Source organism: Symphalangus syndactylus, chromosome 9 (assembly GCF_028878055.3).
Source record: "Symphalangus syndactylus isolate Jambi chromosome 9, NHGRI_mSymSyn1-v2.1_pri, whole genome shotgun sequence".
Lineage (NCBI taxonomy): Eukaryota > Metazoa > Chordata > Mammalia > Primates > Hylobatidae > Symphalangus > Symphalangus syndactylus.
The window spans coordinates 77,024,881-77,047,798 of NC_072431.2; the positions used below are offsets into that span (position 1 = coordinate 77,024,881).

The 22,918-nt window shown below is 33.1% G+C and overlaps 1 long non-coding RNA gene across 1 annotated transcript in view; it reads right to left on the reverse strand.

Annotated features, from left to right (window-relative positions):
- Positions 1-14,003, reverse strand: part of LOC129490559 (uncharacterized) — a 61,870-nt gene extending 47,867 nt beyond the window's left edge. The window contains exons 1-2 of the long non-coding RNA XR_008660287.2: positions 13,800-14,003; positions 13,037-13,134 (exon numbers count right to left, since the gene is read on the reverse strand). This is a non-coding gene — a long non-coding RNA (uncharacterized lncRNA). The remainder of the gene's footprint in view (positions 1-13,036; positions 13,135-13,799) is intronic.
- Positions 14,004-22,918: the final 8,915 nt, after the last annotated feature.

Genomic DNA, 22,918 nt, shown 5'->3' on the forward strand with positions numbered 1-22,918 from the left:
ATTCATTATTAGGTAGAAGGTAATGAATAGCCATTAATCAGAATTTATATCTCATATCTCCTAACATTGATAAAAAATATTAGGACATATTCTAAATGGATGAACAAATTACATTTTCTTTTATAAAATATAGCCTGCAGTTTTGGAAAAATAAAATGTTAAAGTTTTACCGTAGAGACTATTGCCATTTCTTGAAAATGTCATCAATTTAAAAATTCAGATAATCACTGTGGTCAAATCGGCCTCAACTGTTATGCTTTTTATTTCAACTTCCACTCTCTTAGTTAGGTGATTTCCTAAAATAATTTTACAGAGGCAAGAATATGAGTCCTATGTGGTTTTGACTAATCTGAATTATGTAATTGATATGACTGATAATGACTGAAGAAAACAATTGTCAGGCGAGCAACTGCAACTCCAGGAGAAATTTTGCTGTCCCAGCCCATAATTTCACTAAATTAGCTCTTTAGTCCTTCTTGACTCCGAGGCCGTAGTTCCTCTTCCTCCTCTTCACTTCCCCTCTTCTATATTATAATATGTGTATGGGGATAGTGTCCACCTAGAGATCTTGCCATTGACCCTTTTCACAATCATATCTTGAAATCTCCTACTTCAAAATTTGCTTCTTAAAAAATTTAGAGATCTTCCCATGAATCCCTCAGTTTAATTGTAAAATGTTAGCTTTTCTTATCCTAGTAGCCCCCAGTATATCCCCTGTTGAGTCATCTTAACTAGACACCAATAAGATTGTAAATACATTAAAATAATTTCTATGTACTATTTGATTTTATATCTCATTGAAGTGTTCAGGAGGTACTGAGTGCTAAATGTAATTAATATGATTGAATGAATGAATGAGACATGGCTTGCAGCTGCTTTGGTCTTTCTAGTCCTTTGCTTTTTCAGAATCTCTTGAAGCTGCCCTCCAATGCTCATCCTTGTTCTTTTGGGAGAGCTCTTTCTCTTCCTCTATTTTAAATGTTCATATTTCCAAGATTCCTATTTTAACCAAGTTCTTTTATTCAGCTGTTTGCACTGTCTTTTTATCTCACTCATTCTCATCCCTTCATTTTCTACCTAAGATGAACCAAATTTTACAGGCACAATTTCCTTTCTATCTCCAGGCTATTATTCTTACCTTCCCAGTAGACATCTCCAAAACCAAAATAACTTCCTCTTTCTGTGAATCATAACCCTTGCCACAGGTTGGCTATTCTGGAAAGCACACTCTAAGGCAGAGGTTAAGAAGCAAGAAATTTGAATGACAGTGTCTTTGGGATCTTTCCCTGCAGAAGGGATGAAAAGAGCAGGTGTAGCCAGAGAGGGAAACTAACCTGTGATTCGGTCCTGACAGCAGCACTGGCCAATGACAATGAGGAGTTTGGAGCTTAAGTGAGCAGTTAGTTTTCCTGAATGAAGTCAGGATGGTCAGAGCTTCGTAACTCCTCTCAGTCATTGCGGGTGAGTCATCTGAGGAAGACCTTGAGTCTCTGATGAGGCAATCCCTGAAAGGATGACAGCTGCAGTCTGTCTTCAGAGCACATTCCCAGCAGTTGGATTAATTTATCCTCAAAGAGAAAACTGGAGAGTGCCTCCAATGTCCATCACACCACTCATAATTTGTTTCCAGGCAATAAAACACATTATGATTCCCTAGAGCATCCCGTTTCCTAATTCTGGCTTCACATACATCTAACTCACTGTTGAGTCTACATAGTAAGGATTATATGTTTGTGTTCCTAAATAAGTGTTTATTTCAGTACAGTTTCAGACTTACAGAAAAATTGGAAAGTTAGTACAGATAAGTTTTGTGTAGGGAATGTGCCCTAGAAACATAGACTATAGGAGTGGATCATCAATATGAGAAAGGCCGGAGTCATCAATGTTGCTCAACACCAGTTTTCTCTATGAGTACCATTTTATATTAATATGGCACATTTGATACAATTAATAAAAAATCAAACCATTACTGTTAAATAAAGTTCATACTTTATTCAGATATTCAGATAAAATCCTTAGATTTTACCTTAATTTTTTGGTTCCAGTATCTCATTCGATATACTGCATCACAGTTAGTAGTGACCTCTCCCTAATTCTTGGATGTGACAGATTCTCAGATGACTTTTCTTTGATGAACTTGACAAGTTTAAAGATTATTTATCAGATATCTTGTAGAATATTCCTCAATAGGAATTTTTCTCTGTTTACCTTATGATTAGACTGGGGTTGTTGGCTTTTTGGTGGGAAGACCACAGAGGTAAAGTGCCTTTTTCTCTCATCGTAGGAAAGGTGCATACTACCACATGACTCATCACTGTTGGCATTAACCACTTTCACCTGATTGAAAGAGTGTTTGTGAGGCTTCCATGGGGGAAGGTTGACCCTTTTCTCCTCTTTCTGTATTAAACTCTTCGGAGGGTATTCAGTCAGTACTCATAGCACACTCTTAAAGAGTGAGAAATTATTCTCTACCTTGAAAGTGGAGTATCCACACATATTGCTTACTTATATAGTCTATGTAAGTAAATAATGAGATAAATAAAAATGAGGGAAAATGTAGAACTCCTTCACAGAAGAATTCCAAGTAATACATGTGGATATTTCCCTTTCATATGATAGATTATAATTCATCACTGCTTTATATGTCTTGTTGCTCAAATAGCTCCAGCCTCGGTCATGACAGCTCTTTCAGTAGGCTCCTGAGTGCCTCTGACATACAACACTTGCCGTAAGATTTTTAATCACTTTAGTACTTTCTTGCACCACAACGTGATACAGACTCATTTTATGTATTTCCTGCACAAGTCTTACGATCAGGTATATCTTTCAGGAGCCCAGGTTACTTTTTATGGAGAATGGTTTTAGATACCAACATCTGGGCACGAGGTGTTCTCATTGTTGCTAGGGCTTTGTTGCTTGTAAGCAGTCTCTGCTAACAGAGCAAGGAGATGTATGTGAGTATTCTAACCCATACACTTAAACATAAATATTTCCACACGTAGCTATGTGTATGTATACTAAGCTACAGAAAAGTTTATACTGCTGTCTCCAACACTATTTCATTGCCATAGAGATCGTTCTAGCTGCATCTCCTTGCTAATCTATGACCTCCCTCTACAACTTTAGGAAGTCTGGCCCCCACCATCTGCCATTTACTTATTTACATGTTCAATATCAGTGTACATATATAGTGTTTTTAGAATTGTTACCCTATACTCCTACGGAGTCTGGTGAACTTTGTCAACCTGACTGCAGTGATCATATGCACTTTTGACCTTATAGACTACACTCATTTGAAAAGTTTCTAGAACAGCACCCTTTTTACCCATGTTTTTCATTGAGGATGTTACAAACGATTACATTGTTGTCACATTTTGCATTCCATTCTGGATCCCCCAACCTCCTAAATGATTTTTTTTTAGTTTGTATATATTAAAATTCACTCTTTGTTCTATAAACTTCTATGGTTTTTGAAACATGCATACTGTCATGCATCTATCATTAAAGTACCACGTGGACTAGTTTCACAATAATAAAAAGTCTCCTGTACTTCACCTCTTCAACCCTTCTGTCCTCTTCCTGAACCGCTAGCAGACTGGCTTTTTTGACTTAACAATATGCATTTAAGATTCATCCCTTATGGCTTGATAGCTCATTTATTTTTATTGTTGAATAAAATTCCATTGTATTATTGTGTTAAAGTTCAATGTATTCATATTTAGAAAGACATCTTAGTTTTCAGTTTTTGGTGACTAAGAATAAAGTTGTCATAAACGTTCACTGGCAGGTTTTTGTGCAAACACAAATTTTTATATCAATTGAGTATATAGGAATACAATTGATAGATCACACAGTAAGTTTATGTTTAGCTTTGTAAGAAACTGTTAAATTGGCTTCCAAAGTGGATGTACCATGTTGCATTCTAAAAATAATGAGAGTTCCTATTACTCTGAATATTTGCAAGAAATTACTATTTTCTTAATTTTAGCCATTCTACTGTCTGGAGATGTCTCATTGTTTAATTTTGCAGTACTTTAATGACGAATGAGGCTGAGAGTCATTTCATAGGTTTCTTTGACATATGTATATTTCTTTTGGTGAGGTGTCTGCTTAGAATGTGTTCCTATTTTTTAAATTTCTTTGCCTTATTATTATTAACTTTGAAAAGCTCTTTAAATAGTTTAGATTCAAGTCCTTTACCAGATACGTATTTTGAAAATATCTTTTTTCAGTCTGCAACTTATCTTTACCTTCTCTTAACAGTGTATTGTGTTGTAGAAATATTTAATCACAATAAAGGCCAACTTAAAATTTCTTATTCCATGAGTAATGCTTTTAGTGTTTTATGTGAAATTCATTACCTAACCCAAAGTCTCATATATATTTTCCTGTTTTCTCTAGAAGTTTTATGTTTTTGCATTTTATTTTTACTTCAATGATCCATTTTCGGTTAATTTTTGTGATGGGCATAAGCTCTGTGTCTAGGTTCATTTACATATTTTTTTGCATGTGGATGTCCAATTATCCCAGTACTATTTGTCGTAAATACTATACTTCCGTTAATTAACTGACTTTGAACATTTGTCACAGATAAGTGGTTTGTGTGGCTTTAATCCCAAGCTCCCTATTTTGTTTATAGATTTACGTGTTTATTCTTTACACCATTGTGTTCAATACTGTAGCTTTACAGCAGGTCTTAACACAAGGTAGAAAGCCAGCTTTGTACTTCTTCAGCATTGTGTTGGTTAATTTAGGACATTTGACATTCCATATAGACTATATGGACATTCCATATAGACTTTATAATTAATTTGTCAATATCTATAAAATAACTTGCTGGAATTTTAAGATTGCATTGATTTTATAAAGTTGACAATAATCGACATCTTAACATTTTACCTTCTAATTCATGATCATGCAATATCTTTCCATTTACTTAGATATTCTTTGATTTTTCATCAGAATTTTGTAATTTTCTTCAACTTGGTCATGTATATAGTTTTTCAGAATTTATATCAATCATTTACTAATTTGGTGCTAGTGTAAATGCTATTGAGTTTTATTCAAAATTCCAATTGTTCACTGTGATTATATGTGAAAGCAATGACATTTGTGTATCAGCCTTGTATTTTGCATCCTTGCTATAATTATTGGTTTCAGAAACTTATTTATTGATTCATTGTGATTTTCTTCAACAACAATTGTGATCTATGAAAACAGACAGTTTCATTTTACCTTCTTATCTATATCGCTTTCATTTCCTTGTTTTGTCTCAATGCACTAGCTACTATAAATATTACTCTAAGCACTCCTTTTGTTGCATCTCATATATTTTTATGTGTTATGTTTTTTATTTTAATCATATAAAAATATTTTCAGTATTTCCTTGTAATTTTTTATTTGACTCAATGGTGATTTAGAAGTGTATTTGTTAATTCATACATATTTGTTAGTTTTTCAAATTTTAACATTTATTAATATTTCTATCTCATTGTCCTGTACTGGGAATACATACTTTATATGATTTCAATCTTCTCCAATTCATGAAAACATGTTACATGGCCTAACGTATTGGTCTAATCAGAGAATGTTTCATATGTGTTTGTAAAAAATGTGCGTTCTGCTGTTCTAGAACAAGAATTTTCTAAACATCTCTTAGGTCAAGTTGGCATATTGTGATTTATTGTTTAAATTTTCTGTTTCCTTGTTAACATTTTGCCTAGTTTTTCTATATACATTACTGAAGTTTAGCTATTGTCATCCCCAACTATTAATATTTTCTTGTCTACTTTTCCTTTAATTTTTGTTTTATGTATTTTAAGTCTCTCTTGTTAGGTGCATATATATTTATATTTTTATGTCTCCTTGATAGACACTTTTTATCATTATGAAATCTTCATTTCCTTGCTAGTAAAAGTTTTTTAAGTTTATTTTGTCTGATATTAGTGTAGCAACTTCTTAGATTATTGTTTGCATGCTGTATTTTGTCTCATTCTTTTGATTTCAACACATTGTATCTTTTTAATGTACATTTCCTTTAGACAGTATATAGTTGTATCATGTTTAATTTATTCTGAGAATCTCTGCCTTTTGGTTAGAGTTTTTAATTTATTGACATATGTATATATATGTAGTATTATATGTGTATGTAATAAAGCTTACCATTTTAAACACTTGAAGTGTATATTTCAGTGGCATTTAGTGTATTCACAATGTTGTTAAATTATTACAGCTCTTTAGTTCTAGAACATTTTCAGCACCAAAAAACAAACTCCAAACCCATGAAGTAGTCACTCATTTCTCCTTCTGCTACCCCTTGGACACCACTAATTTGTTTTCTGTCTCTCTAGATTTGCCTGTTCTGAATTTTTTTGTATAAATAACATCTTATGTGGCATTTTTCTTGAGGTGGTGAGTACCTGGCTTATTCTCTTGGCTTAATGATTTAAGGCTCATCCATGCTGTTTCACTTATCAGTACATCATTTCTTTTTTTGACTGGATAATATTTCAATTTATGGATATGCCACATTTTGCTTATCCATACATGAGGTGACAGATATTAAGTTGTTTTCTCTTTTCAGTTATTGTGAATATTGTTGCTATGAACATTCATGTACAAAGTTTATGTTTGAACACATTTTTGTTCTTTTGGGTATAATTATGTGTGTAATTGCAGGATCACGTGTAATTCTGTTTAACTTTTGAGGAATATTTAAATTGTTTTCTGCAGTGGAGGTACTATTTAATATTACCCCCAGTAATGTATGCAGGTTCTAACATCTCCACATCCTCACCAACACATATTATTTTCCATTTCTTTTCTAACTATAGAAATAGTAGAGAATATTAACTGTTCTCTTGTTGTGGGTTTTTGGTACACTTGCTGATACTAGTGGACTTATAGCTACCATTTTACTACTTATTTTTGATACATCTTTTGTCTTTTTTTATCCCTCTACTATTTCCTTCTTCTGTGTTTAATAGATATTTTCTTTGTGCTATTTTAATTCTCATTTTATTTCTTTCTCTACAAACTTTTACTCAATTTCTTAGTGGTTTTCTTGGGGATTACAACTGATATACTAAGCTAAACCAGTCAAATTTAGATTAATAACAATCTTCAAAGGCATATGAAAATGCAAATATATATAAAACTTAATAACTTTTATTATTATTATACTTTAAGTTCTGGGGTACATGTGCAGAACATGCAGCTTTGTACATAGGTACACATGTGCCATGGTGGTTTTCTGCACCCATCAACCCATCATCTACATTAAGTATTTCTCCTAATGCTATCCCTCACCACCCCTCCACCCACCAACAGGCCCCGGTATGTGATGTTCCTCTCCCTGCATCCATGTGTTCTCATTGTTCAACTCCCACTTATGAGTGAAAACGTGCAGTGTTTGGTTTGTTGTTCTTGTGTTTATAGGTAAATAAATAAATAGATATCTTGGGAAAAATAAATCAGTTTGAAAGTAAAAAATAATAATAATACTTAATTTTAAAGGTATACAGGACATTGTTCTATATAATTCTTTTTCTTCTCCCTCCTTTATGTATTGTAAAGTCACCAATACATCATTATTATTGCATTATACAACTATTTTAAAATTAGGTAAGTTTAGGAAAGCATTACAAATAAATACACACTTACACTGTCTCTTACATTTAGCTATGTAGTTACACACACCAGTGATCTCTATTTTTCTGACTGAATTTGAATTACTGTCTCATGTTCTTTCATTTAAAACTGAAGGACCCCAGTATTTTTTGTAAGGCACATCTGCTAGCAATTATTTATTTCAGTTAATGTTTATCTGAGAATGGCTTAACTAATCTTCATTTCTGAAAGATAGTTTTGTAGTTCATAAAATTCTTTGTTGAGGATCTTCAATTTCAGCAGTTTGAGTATATTTTCCCACTAACTTCTGCACTGCATAGTTATTGATGACAATTCAGCAGTTAGTCTTATTGACTATTTCTTGTGTATGACTAGTTGTTGTTTCTCTTTCTGCTTAAAGATTGTATCTTTATCTTTGGCTTCAAAGATTTGGATTATGATATTTCTAAGCACAAATCTCTGAGTTTGTCCTATTTGGAATATGTTGAATTTCTGAGATGAGTAGATTACTGATTTTTATCAATTTTGAATAATTTGGTCATTACTTCTTTCCGTTTTCTCTCTGAACCTTTCTCTTTACTCCTCCAGGATTCCCATTTTGTGTAACTTAATATGCTTGATGGTTCTCCATGTGTGACTGGCTCTGCTAATATTTCTTTATCTCTTTCTCTTTTTCAGACTAGATAATCTCAAAACTATCTGCAAGTTTGTTGATTATTTATTCTGCCAACTTAAATCTGCTATTTATCTCCTGTGGATAATTTTTTAAAAATTTCATGCATTGTACTTTTCAATTAAAAAATGCTCTTTGGTAATTTGTATAATTTACAAATTATTATTCATACTCTATTGGGTGAGATTTAATTTTCATACTTTTCTTCAGTTTTTAGACATGGTTTTCTTTAGTTTTCAACATCTTTATTGTAATAGATGAATAACAGCCTGTGTTTAGTAAGCAATGTCTGGGCTTCCTTAAGAACAGTCATTGGCCAAACTTCTCTGATTACGTGAAAGTCCAATAATTTTGTTGTTTATATGTTGAAAACTGGACTTTAAAAATAACAAAATATGGCAGTTTTGGAAGTCAGATTGTTCCCTCTTTCCTGATGTTTGTTATTTACTCCCTCGTTTCAGATGTATGTTGTTGCCGCACTTTGCTATTGCTGTTGTTGTGCTGATGTTCTTGTTGTTTAGTACCTGAATGACATCTGTAAATTCTGTATTCTTTGTTACATATCGCCACTGCAATCTCTGCTTAGCTAGATTATTGGGACAGAGATTTTCTAAATACCTACAACCTATGTCCCTCAGTCTTTGCCAAATGGCTGCATGTGTGTTTTGGGCACGTCTCCAGTGATTTTGCAGGCATTTAAAACTCGAATGAATCATTTTCTGTTGGTGCTAGGCCGCAAGGTCAGTAAGCTGTGAGAATGTAGACCCTTCTCTGATCTTTCCTTGTCATCCACACAGCCCTGTATATTTGTGAGGCTTTCTAGAGCCTCAGGAGTATTTTGGAGATTTTCAAAATCTCCTATGGTCTTTGAATTATCTCCTCTACTTTTCCTTTTAATTCTACTCACAAACTTCTGGTCTACCCCAGTTGTCATTGTCACCTGAGGAAACTGCAGTTGACTCGTGTTTTTTGTTTGTTGGTTTGTTTGGTTTTTGTTTTGTTTTAAGCAAAAACCCAAGATAAATCCATTTACGTTGATCAGGTCAAATAAAACCAATCCCTGTGACAGGTGGTTCTAGGCATCTCACAACCAGATGAAATGCTGAAAATTATCTGAGAATTGTCTCTCAAGGACTCCAAACCCATTCAACCCCTACAGAGTTTGTTAGCTGGCTGGTTCTCTTGGGTGTCATGACGGGGAGGCTACTGGTTTTCAAGTCTACCACACAATTAAGGAAAGACGGACAGGAATACGCCAAGTTTATAATGCTATAACCCTCACTTTTCTTACCAAGATCCTGCCATTTTTCTTGAATATACTTTTGGGAGATTGATGCAAGCCTTTAGTTAATTTTGAGAGTTTGAAATTTTTATTTTGTCAATTTTTACCAGCGTTTTCATAGCTCTTTTGGAAGAAGGAGATTTTTGAATGTCCTTATTCTGCTAATCCAGAATGCTTATTCTGCTAGCCTTCTTTACTCCGTATCTAACTTTGCCTAAAAATGTTTTGTTGTACTCATTCAAATGATATGTCACTTGAATGAATAGAAGATTCTTGACTATGTTTAATTAATTATTGGAATGCAGCTCGTAATTAATAATGTAATATATAGTTTTACCTATATCACTGGTAATTTAAAATATGTTGAAAGCAATAAAAATAATGGTAGCTGCCATTTAGTGAGTTCTTACTATACACCAGAACTTATGTTAATTCATTTGCTTATATACTTTAGTCCTTAACATGCTCATTGTAACATTAACATACAAGGCTCATTCCAGAGGAGATAAAAAATGGTGGCTGATAGACTATAAACTTTTGTGATTCAGCATAGATAGAAAGTGTGGACATTAAGATGAGCTTCTGATCCTGTCTTACTTCAAAGCCTATGCTTTAATAAGTGCCCTTTACTGTCCCTCCACTGATTAATGACTTGAGCTTTCCAAAGGGAAAGGTTTGTGACATAAAAACTATTGATTTTTTCTCTTTTGATTAAGTTTAGTTAAATCCATACTTAAGTGGTAGCATGGCACAGTATAAAGAGATATGAAGAGGAATAAGGAAACTTCTAGTTCAAATCTCCTGTCAACATCTAACCATAGGATTGAGGCTGTGAGCAACAGAATAACGGAAACAAAATGCCATTTTAGTTAGTTCAGAAAAGTAAGTTCCTTCTTGAATATACATCAGTGGAAGCCAGTGCATTCTTTGTTCAAATTATCTAGAATTGCCACATTTTCAAGAAGTTTAAAAGTGCATTTATTTCATTTCTTTATATTCAAAGAACCATATTACTGGGTAATATTTATAAAGGAATCAGCAGGCATCAGCTGGGATTTTGCTGATTAATTTTGGATAAGCTGCAATAACATTACTGGCTACTTAAGGGTTAGATTCTACATGAAGCATTATCAAGATTTCTTAACTCTGCTGGAGTCCTACAACTCCCAGTAGTGTTTATATGCATCCATCTTTGTCTTTTTCTCTATCTGTATGTAATAGTATTATAAAATTCAGTTATTGCAGCATTCAGAAATTTTCACTGAATCCAAATATAAATATACCATTTTATACACAAAATCAGTAAATGTTTTTCATATGAAAATAATCTTAACATTGAAAGAATGGGTTTTAAAAACCTCCATTTAGCCTTTAAAAATGGCCAATGTTATCTATTCTAAACCTTTATAGCACATATTGTTTGAATCATAAACATAAGTCATATTGCTATGCTTCCTACAAACATATACTGTCAAGGAAGGGAGAAAAGCTGGTTAAATTATGAACTAGCTGTATAATCTGCCGAGTGCTTTTCAACCTCACCAGTCTCATTTATGGTATTGACTTAGTAATATTCTGATATTTTATTATGTTATCTGCATTTGAATTAAAATTTAAACTTTGAAAACACATTCTCAATAATAACCTCTCAAGCTCAGAGAAAAATGTAAGGCAGCTGCAGTTACACCCATCTCAAAGACTAAGAAACTAAAGAGCTAAAGCCCAGATACTAAGAAATACAAATGGACATCAATCTTAGCACTGAAATCTAGGGCATACACTTTATTCTATACCATTTTTATACAAGAAAATAATATAAATACACACATGTGTGCATATACACACATAATTATTTTTAAAAAGTACATATAATAACAATATATACTGACCTATTCAATTTAAACACATGACCATTTCTATTTTATATTGTAATTATTAATAGGTAATATATCTCAATTAATATTGCTTTTTATAATAGACAGGATTAGGATACAGGAATAGAGGAGGATACATTGAATGCTAGGACAGATGAAGGTTTATTTGCAATGAATTAGATATAGTGTCTTAAAAAGCTGTAGCATTTTAAATTGATGCTTTGTAATCAGCTGCTTTAAATCTATATTGGAAAGAATGGCATTTGATACAATCAGAGATTGAAAGGAACCAAGTTAGAATCTTTAAGTAGGTTTTGATATTTTAACAGCAAGTTGTCATAGCAATAACTGACCTAGATAACCCTATGATTTAAAAATTATTTCACTCCTAATTACTTCCACAGGCCTGGCTATAGCAACACCTATAAACAAATCATTATATCTCTCATGTTCCAGTTGCAAGAACTTTTGTTGTGTTTTCTTTGTTTAAACATGTAAATAATGAAAATCACTAATGGAACAGCATCCACTGGGCTGTTATGTTGTGTATCTTATTAAAAATAGTATGTGTCCCCATGAACTGTCTTAACAATATGCCATAATTATTATTTTTTCTTCTTCTTCTTCCTCTTCTTCTTCTTCTTTTCTTTCTTCTTCCTCTTCCTCTTCCTCTTCTGCTTCCGCTTCTGCTTCTGCTTCATCTTTTATTCTTCTTCTTACTCCTCTTCTTCTTCTTCTTCCTCTTCTTCTTCTTCCTCTTCTTCTTCTTCTTGAGACAGAGTCTCCGTCTGTCACCCAGGCTAGAGTGCAGTGGTGTAATCATAGCTCTGCAGCCTCCACCTCCTTGGCTTAGGAGATTGCCCCACCTCAGCCTCCCAAATATCTGGGGACTACAGGCATGCACCACTATGCCTAACTGATTTTTGTAGAGATAGTGTCTCATTATGTTGCCCGGGCTGGTTTTGAACTCCTGGACTCAAGCAATTCTTCCACTTCAGCCTCCCAAGCTGCTGGGATTACAAGTATGAGCCACCACGCCTTACCGTACTTTATTATTTTTTGACTGTTATTAAAATAAAATTATATAATATTAGAAAATTAGTAATAAAATTAGTACTCCTTTTGAAAGGACTCATAATGAGTTTAAGTCAACCTATAACACACACACACACACACACACACACACACATTCATACAAACATACAATGACTTTTAGACTCCAGTCCCAGTGCAAATTCTTCCTGTAGAGGAAAAGCAAATGTTTGAGGCTATCTCTACTGTGAAATGGTAGAGTGAAAGTCATTAAATAATTGGGGCATCTACCTATCCTTGTTTTGAAACTATTTGCAAAACTTTCAAATTTTGGGCTGTGTATGGTTTATAACCAAATCTCCCTAAAGAAAAGAATTCAAACATAGCACTGGCTTCACATATTCAGGTTCCTAAGGCAATTTCTGATTGTTTTAAATCAACATGTCTGTCATACTGATGTCAGCCTCAGCCTCAGGTACACTTTGATGAGTAAGAATGGTAGCATTGAGGATTTTAATAAACTCTTATCATGAACAAAGAACATACTTGCACTTTCAAATCCAATAGACACAATCTTCTGAACTACCCTTAGAGGACATCACCTCCATTTCTCCTTAGACTGATTTCCAAGGTGTTTTTTTTCTCTGTTTATTAAAGAAGTAACAGCAGACAGATCATACATGTGATACAACACATAATTTGTTATTTAAAGCAGATGAAATAGAAAAGGTGAAAATAAAAGTTAACATTCTAAAGCTTCAGCATAAAGTATGGTTTTTGTCAAAATACCAAATTTGGACCTTATTTTTGTTAAAGAGGATGGATCAGAAATTTAATATTTATTTATTACTTTTAAGATAATAAAAGAGTATTGTGAAGCTTCTTTTTGGAACAAGGTTATAGAAAAACAAAAATAAGTAATACCAGAAATAAACTAGCCCATACATCAGATGAAATAGCAAAAGTGGGAAAGGAAAATATTTCACAAAATCTACATAAAAGAAAAATAAAACTCTGGGAATATTATTCAAAAATAATGTCAGAAATGTTGTTGCTATTAGCATCATTAAGGACTGCTAGACATTCTTTTGGAGAAAATATTACAAATAAGAGCCTTACAGTCTTAAATGTCATAACTTAAACCTTGACTCTGGCTCATTGCTTTCTAAATTTTCATTTCAGGGGTAAAAATAAAATTATGAACAGAAAAAGAAAATCAGTAGTGAAAATAAAGAACAGTCTTCCTGGCCTACAAAATAAAGTCTAGCCCAGGATCTAAGGAGTAGAAAGTTCTAGAGGCCCCACTGACCTTGGTGATTTGGATTACAAAGCTCGAGGTATAAGGCTGATTTAGGAGACGGGATCAGGGGCGGCCCGTGGACTGGGCTGTCTTGTGCTTTACATCTGCAGCATCTGGAGCCCCCCACGGTAAGAGGCTTTGAAGTATCTTCATGGTGGAAGTTCTAGCCTGGGCAGCAAATAATTCCTACTTATGAAGAGGTCTTCAAGATGAACCCCCTTGCAAGAGAGAACATTTCTGTGTCTATTCAGTGATTCACATTACTAAAATATGTAAATAGTGGCTTTGTCCTCGCAGTGATTATTATGAAGTCATTCGATTACTATGAATACAATCACCGTGCTTACTAGAATTGTTAAACTCTTATTTACATCTTGGTATGATAATATGGGATTAACAACAAACAAATCATTATTTAAAAGGTAGTATGAGATACACCTTTAAAAGAACATATAACAATTATATGACTTTGTTAATTATCATTCCTATATACAAGAGAGGTTGCTTAAACCACAGAAATACATTTTCTCACTGTTCCTGTGGCTGGAAATCCCAGATTTAGATGTCAGTGCGGTTGGTTTCTTCTGAGACCTCTCCTGGTTTGCAGATGGTCACCTCCTTGCTGTGTCCTTGTATGGTCTTGTGTCTGTGTGCTGGTCTATCTGGCCTCTCTGCGTGTCCACATTTCCTGTTCTCATAAAGGCACCAGTGACACTGGATTAACGCACACCTAAGAGCCTCATTATAACTTTACCACCTCTTTAAAAACCCAATCTCAAATGCAGTCACATCTCAAGTGCTGGGGTTAGGGCTTCAACACATGAATCTTAAGCGGACACGATTCCCCCATATCAATGACATTAGAAACATGTCAATGACCAAAAGTCATGAGAGAGTTTTTTAAAGTTTCTAAACACAACCTTGTTGTAATTTCATTTTTAAAGACACAGGTAATTTCTATGGTTTCATAATAATTCAGTAAATAGAAAATGAAGTGTTGAAATTAATTCAAATAAAAAATAAGGTATTGAAATTAATTCAATAAAGCAAGATTACTCTGATTTTTTAAAAACTTTATATTTTTAAATCTGTTTTAGGTTCACAGAAAAATTGCAAAGAAGGTATAGAGATCATCTATATCCAGACAATGATGTTTTAAACTATCTGATTCACTCTATTTTTTTCAAAATTACTCAACAACCCAGAAAAAGAAAAAGTTCCCTGAGTGGAGCAAGGTTCAGACATAAAAAGAGCACATAATTATTTGTCAATTTGCCTAGTACTGTCTTCTTATATCCCCTAAATAAGTGTTTTTTAATGTAATAAAACATATAAAACCTTCTGTGATTAAGGTTAAATGAAAAGTTAATATATGAAAGCCAATAGTTTTTCTATGACCAGAAAGATTAGGCAGTAATTTAAAAAGAAAAAAAATACTGCTGGTCACAGGTGGAAAAAAGTGTCAGAAAGAAGTTTAATAAGAAATATAAAGGTCCTCTAGAGATAAATTCTTGAGAGGCATAAAAAGTATAATTAGAACTTATACTAATTAAATTAAAGTAATTTATTTTTAATTAATTTATTAATGTAAACACTTTAAATCTAAAATAAAAAAAACTCCCAATAATTAATGTAAATTATTTCTTTAAAAAATTAAGTGATTAAAGCTACCACATTGTTAGAGAGAGAGAATCTTAGAACCATGATAGGTCCTCAGACTAACAGCTATACTTATCACTTCTGTGTGTCTATAAAATTATACTTGGGAATTTTATTTATAGAAAGAATCTCTTAAGATGCAGCTATTGTTGCTATTACCTGCACAATTATCTTGACTGTCTAAAAAGTCTTTAATTTTAACTGGCTGTTTTGCTTGATAATGCTATTCTGATAATACAAGATCTTGACATCTCCTTATCTTTAAAATTATATGTAATTGTACAATTGCTTTCCATTTCTTCCCTGTTTTCCCTACATGTATGAAGGCATAAAAACCACTCCTTTGTTGGAGTCTTAATCCAAACAAAAAATTTGAAGTTCTTCGTTTTATGTAATTTTCAGCCCTTTGCCTTTTTTATATTGACAGCCAAATTTCTTTTCTCCCTTCCTTTTTGACATTGCTCCTCCTTATCAGGAGGAGCAGCAAATAGTTTCCTTTGCAGGGAATAGTTTCCTGATGGAGGAGGACATCTCTTCCTTTTCTTAATAATGATAATAATACTTGCTTTAATCCTTATGACAACAATGTAAAACAGGTCCTGTGGGTGTCTTCATTTTAAAGCTGTCATTGTTAATCATATTGTGTGAATGCAATTGTCTACCCTAGAGAGGAGAAATGAAGCAGTGACCCTCATGAATGTGCCCAGTGTAACATGTTATGTATTTACTTTTTATTTAAAAGGTATTTATTGAATGTCTGGTGTATACCTTCATGGAGTTAAAATTCAAGATCACATGCTTTGAACTACTTTCCTGACAAAGACTGACCCCTTCTTTCTGCGGGTAGAGGGAAGTGGGGTTATTATTGCCTCCCTTTCTTTGTGTGATTTCAGCTTAGTAGCAACACTTTTGGGTGGATTTCTAACTGGTAGCAATGAAAGTAAATTAAAGATTGGCATAGTTGAAATGTTACAGTTAGGAGAACAGGAATGAAAAGGACCAAAGGGATTTTTTAAATGAATGGTAGATGAAGCGTGAAATGTTCTGTTAGTATACTACTATAGTTCAGAGGCTACAGTGGAGCATTGTCTCTAGTTTCTCTCTCTCTCACTCTTTCAGGGTTCCTGTAAGAATTGTTTTCCTTCCTGGTGATCTGAGTACCGGTGGGTATGCAGTATGAGTTTGGTGGTGAATGGTGGATAGAATGTTGACCCGACTACATTTGTAAGATACAAATTTTATGTCGCCTTATGGTGCAGGCAAAAGAGGTGCAACTGAGAGTCCAAAGGGGACTCTTCGTTTTGTAAGCGAAAGCCTCTAACTAGTGAGGAGTATTTCTAGGGCCTTGCCTTCTCTGTATATACATTATATATATATAAATATATATAATGTAATATAAAATAAATATATGTATCATATATAATATATAAATATATATATATATATATATATATATATATAATCTCTCTCTCTCTCTTAAGAAAGATAGGGGAGTAATAATTCAGAATTAGTTGATGATTCAGAGATATGTAATTTGGGCCGGGCGTGGTGGCTCACACCTTTAAGCCCAGCACTTTGGGAAGCCCAGGCAGGTGGATCACTTGAGGTCAGGATTTCGAGACCAGCCTGGACACCATGGTGAAACCCTATCTCTGCTAAAAATACAAAAATTAGGTGAGTGTTGTGGTGCGCACCTGTAATCCCAGCTACAGGGGAGGCTGAGGCACTAGAATCACTTGAAAACGGGAGGCAGAGGTTGCAGCAAACTGAGATCGCACCACTGCACACCAGCCTGGGCGACAGAGTGAGACTCAGTCTTAAAGTAAACACATAAATAATTTTTTTTTAAATAAAGAGATATGTAAATAGGATCCTCTGAAAGAATCCCACATAACAGTTTTCTCTATATCTAGAAAGGAATCTATACATGTCTGTACCTTTATAAGTCATTTGTTAAAGAAGACTCATATTGGCTGTAGCTTTTCCTTGTTAACTTTAAGTATTTTATATTTTCATAAATAATATTAGTTCAATTTTTTCATTTTTCTTCATAATCTCTATTCAGTTAGTTTCTTATTTATCAATGTATTTGCATCAATAGGTCACATCCAGAGATCTATAATTAATTCTAATACTTTTTCGGTTGGTTATTTTGGATTTTACAAATAACAATTTTAACATAAGCAAATAGTGATAATGTTGCTTCCTAACACCTGATGTTTATACTTAACCTTTTCTCAAACTATTACATTAGTAGAGTATTAAAATAAATTCTATCAGTATGGTGATAGAGGCCACTTATGCCTGGATTTTAATGAGAATTTAACAACATTCTATAAATTAATTCATTGCTTATTCAAACAATTGGCAATTTGTCAAATGCCTGTTATGTGCCAGACTTTGTATCAGCCATTAAGAATCCTTATTTTGAATTTTTCTTTGACATTGATATTATTTATTAAATTGATAAAGTGTTCTTCGACTTCATGTCTATCATGGACTTTTTATTAGAAATATTGTAGATGGTGAATATTATGTTTGAGTATTGATCAAGATGACTCATGTTTAGATTAATTTTTTCCTCTTGTCTAACTATGAAATCAATTATAACAGTAAATTTAAATGGCAAAATATATTTTTATTATAATTAAATTTATCATAATATAATTAATAACATTGCTGAAGTCTTTCTGCTTGATTTAAAATTTAAATGATACATGAATATTTGACATTGTTTAGTTGTCTTATATTTTTAAATAAAATTCAGTTCTATGAAATACGTGATATGATATAAATATTTTAAATTGGCATATAGATGTATGTAGACAGATACCAACATATTAAAGTGGTTAATTTGAGCAGTAAAATTATAGTTTTTATATGTTCTCCTTAAAAGTGTCTGTATTTATTAAAATTCTTAAATAGGATGTATACTAGCTTTCAAGATTATTTTTAGCAATTCATAAAATGCCTAATGCCTGCTGTTAAAAAATGGAGAGATAAATGAAAAGGCAATTCACAAAAACACATAATCTAAAATGCAATTATAAATATATGGATATGCCTAACTTCACTGGTAACTCAGAAAATGCGAATGGATTAAAAAATGCTTGTGCCTGAAACTAGGGATTTCTAAAAAAACTAGTATCAAATGTAAACAAGAATTTTGAGAAATTAAAACCCTTTCACTCAGAAACAAAGCAAGATGTCCCCTCTCACCACTCCTTTTCAATATCAACCTGAAAGTCCTAGCTAATGAATAAGACCCCCCAAAAAGGAAACAAAAGTTAACCAAATTGGGAGGAAAGAAATAAAACTGTATTTCTTCACAGATGAAATGATTTTCTATACAAAAATCTGAAGAAATCAACAAATTAATACTCTTGGAACTTCTGAGTGATTTATAGCATGGATGCAGGATAGATTACTGAGAAAAATTCATCACTTTCCTATACTACAGCAATAAAAAAGTGGAATTTGAAATTAAAAACTAAATATCATTTACATTAGTATCCCCCAAAATAAATCTAACAAAATATGTACAAGGTCTATTTGAGAGAAATTATGAAATTCAGATGAATGAATTCAGAGAACTAGAGAGATATTTCATATTGATTATTTGAAGACTAAATATTGTCAAGATGTCAGTTTTTCCTAAATTAACCTTTATATTCATATAATTGGGATTTCAATTGAAATTGAAATTTTTTTGTGGCTATTGACAAACTGAAGAAAAAAGACCCAGATAGTCAAAACAGTATTGAAGAAGAATAAATACAGAGGACTGACACTACCTGACTTCAAGACTTACTCTAAAGCTATGCGAATCAAGACAGTGTGGTGTTAGTGAAAAAAGAACAATTAGATCAACAGAACTAAATATGGAGCCCAGAAATAAACCCACACCAAATATAATAATCTGATATTTGACAATGAAACAAATGCAATGTAATGGATAATGTAGAGTCTTTTCAACAAATGGTGCTAAAATAACTGGAAATACACATGCAAATAAATGAATCTAGATATAGATCTTACACTATAACAAAAATTAACCCAAAATGAATTATAGACCTAAAAGTAATAGTAAAAACAATAAAACACCTAGAAGAAACATATGAGAAAATGTAGATGACCCTAGGTTTGGTGATGACCCTTGAGATACAACACTAAAAATACAGTTCGGGATGGAAATAATTGATAAGCTGGACATCACTAAAGTTAAAACCTCTGGCGTGTGAAAGACCTTGTCAAAAGAATAAAAATACAAGCCACAGGGAAAACACTTGCAAAGTTTATATCTAGTCCACACTAAGTAAACAACCAGATTAAAGAATCAGCAAATGATTTTAACAGACACTTCACCAAAGATGTTTAAATGGCAAGCATATTAAAAGATGTTCAACATCATATGTCATTATGATGAAGTTGAAAATTAAAACAACAGTGAAATATCATGACACATATACCAGAATTGCCAAAATCCAAAACACAAACATCAAGTGTTGACAAGGTCTGATAGCTTTTGTGGAGCAACAGGAATTCTCTTCTCTTATTCAGCGCTGCTAGGAATGGAAAACGGCACAGTCACTTTGGAAGACAGAGTGACAAGTCCTTACAAAACTAAACATACTCTTGCCATACAACCCAGAAATTGTGATTCTTAGTATTTACCCAGATGAATTGAAAACTTGTGCCCACACAAAGGCTTGTATACAGATGTTTATAGCAGCTGTATTTATAATTGCCAAAACTTGGGGGCAGCCAAGATATCCTTCAGTAAGTGAGTGGACAAATAAATTGTGGTACCTTCAGACAATGAAATATTGTTAAAGAAATGAGATATCAAGCCATGAAAAGACATGGAGGAAATTTCAATGCATATTACCAGTGAAAGAAGCCCGTCTGCAAAGGTTACATAGTGTATGATTTCAACTCTATGACATTCTGGAAAAGGCAAATCTATGGAGATGGTAAAAAGATCAGTGAATGCCAGGATATAGAGAAGGATGCATAGGCAGAGCACAGAGGATTCAGGGGACATTTTTGAAACTATTCCGTATGATACTATAATGGTGAACACATCATTATACGTTTGTTCTAACCCATAGAATGACCAACATCAAGAGTGAACCCTAATTAAATTATGAACTTTGGGTGGTAATAATGGGTTAATGTTGGTTCAATGATTGTTACAAATGTATCACTATAGTGTGTGAAATTGATAATAGGAGAGGGTGGTGGGGTGAGCAGAAATATATGGGAACACTGTACTTTCTGCTTAATTTTGCTGAGAACCTGAAACTGCTCTTAAAAAGTGTATAATAAACTCATTTAAAATTCATTTTTATCCTCCTTATGTCAAAATTACTAGAAACATAATATTTGAACAGTTATATTTATATAAATGCAGCTGTAAGGAGCTTTATTTTGATAGAAAAACTAAATAGTGTGTGAGTGCCAAAATTAAGAGACACATTATTTCAATTACAGATATTCACTTATGGGAAAATAATATTAACATCATTATTTAAAATATTTAGTCACATCAGAAAATATTTGTTTTGTATATATATATACATATATATATACACATATATATATACATATATATATACATATATATATGTATATATATTTTTTTAGTACAGATGGGGTTTCACCGTGTTAGCCAGGATGGTCTCGATCTCCTAACCTCGTGACCCACCCACCTTGGACTCCCAAAGTGCTGGGATTACAGGCGTGAGCCACCGTGCCTGGCCTATTTGTTTTATAATTTTAAGTAAAAAGGAAACATATGATATGTCATCATAATTTATAAATTTACAGTTCTGACATATAGATTACTTTTACTTAATACCCATGGGCAGTGGGTTTAGGAATATTATTTTTCCCATTTATCTTTCTATATTTCCTGAATTAAGTTATAATTAATACATGCAATTTTTCTCATTAGAAAACTGTTTTTCTAACTTGCATTCTCTGAGCCTTAGATCAATCCAGAATCCCACCTTCTGCGTTCCTCACTGATGGGTTTGCCCACACGCTAAGTCCTTTTGGACTTACTGCTCCTCATTCTGCTTTTGTACATGATCAAATGGGATGATGAGAGAATGTATGTCTGTAAACTAAAGGGCCGAAAAATTTGAGAGAATGACCTTTCAGTTCTGAAATTACCAGCGCTCTCCATATGAAGTTAAATTGATTTTGTTTGACATCTGCTTTCTTTCTGCCCTGGGGTTATTCGCTATTGATGCCAGGACTCCATTTCTAGCGTTATGACTAATAATTAAATAATCCTGTGTGGATTTTCTGGGGCGTCTGGTCATGGAATCATATTCTGAAGTCATAGAATTCTGCAGGTGAATGGACATCACTGAATATCTTAATGCGTAAACTGCTGAATCTGAAGAAATATTACTTATTAGGCTAGCACAAACTAAGGATTGCAATCTGACATACATAGTTATTTTAACACCAGTTATTTAATATTTTGATATCACATTATTCCAAGAGAAAAAATATGAAGATTTATACATCTGTAATTATAAGTTCCTTCTGCACAATAACCACTGCTGTTAATTGTTTATAATTTATCTTTCTAGAAACATATTACACATGTTCAAGGAAATTCAAAGAGATAGTATGTGTTTTCTTTTTCTACAAAAAGTGATAGCATACCATATGCAATATTCTGTACTTTACTTTTTTTCCTAAAGAGTAATAGCTTGCCTATATTTTCTTATTATGTGTAATGAGATTCCTAATTCTGATTTAGGCATAAAATACCTTTTTATTGACGTATCTTAGAGCTGGACCCCTGCCAAACGGCATTTAAGCTGTGCCTACACTTTTGGTGCTATCAGCAATGTTGTAATGAATTACTTTTAAGGTAGATTACTTTTAACATAATTTTGCAAATGTGTATATGTGTCTGGAAGATACATTTTAGAAATTTAATTATTGGGTTTGACTTTTTACACCTTTTCACAAGTAACTATGCACACAAATTGTACGAAGTGTATTCTCATCATCTACATACGCTGTTCACAACTTTTTTCCCTCATATCCAAACATAGGGTATTGTCAGGCTTTCTGGTCTCTGTCAATGATTGGGGAAAAATGATAGCAACATAACTTTCTTTCTTGTTTATATATTTATCAATTTTTATTGTTTGCTTGTTTTCTCAAATTAAGGAGAAGAAGTAATTATGTACTAAAGGAAAACACCAGCCTGGGCAACATGGTGAAATCTTGTCTCTACCAAAAATAAATTAGTTGGGCAAGGTGGTGTGTGCCTTTGGTCCCAGCTACTTGGGAGGCTGAGGTGGGAGGGTCATTTGAGCCCAGGTGGTCGAGGATGCAGTGAGCCTGGATCACACCACTACACTCCAGTTTGGGAGACAGGGTGAGATTCTGTCTCAAAACAGCACAAAACAAAAACACAACCCCATTAAAAAGTGGGCAAA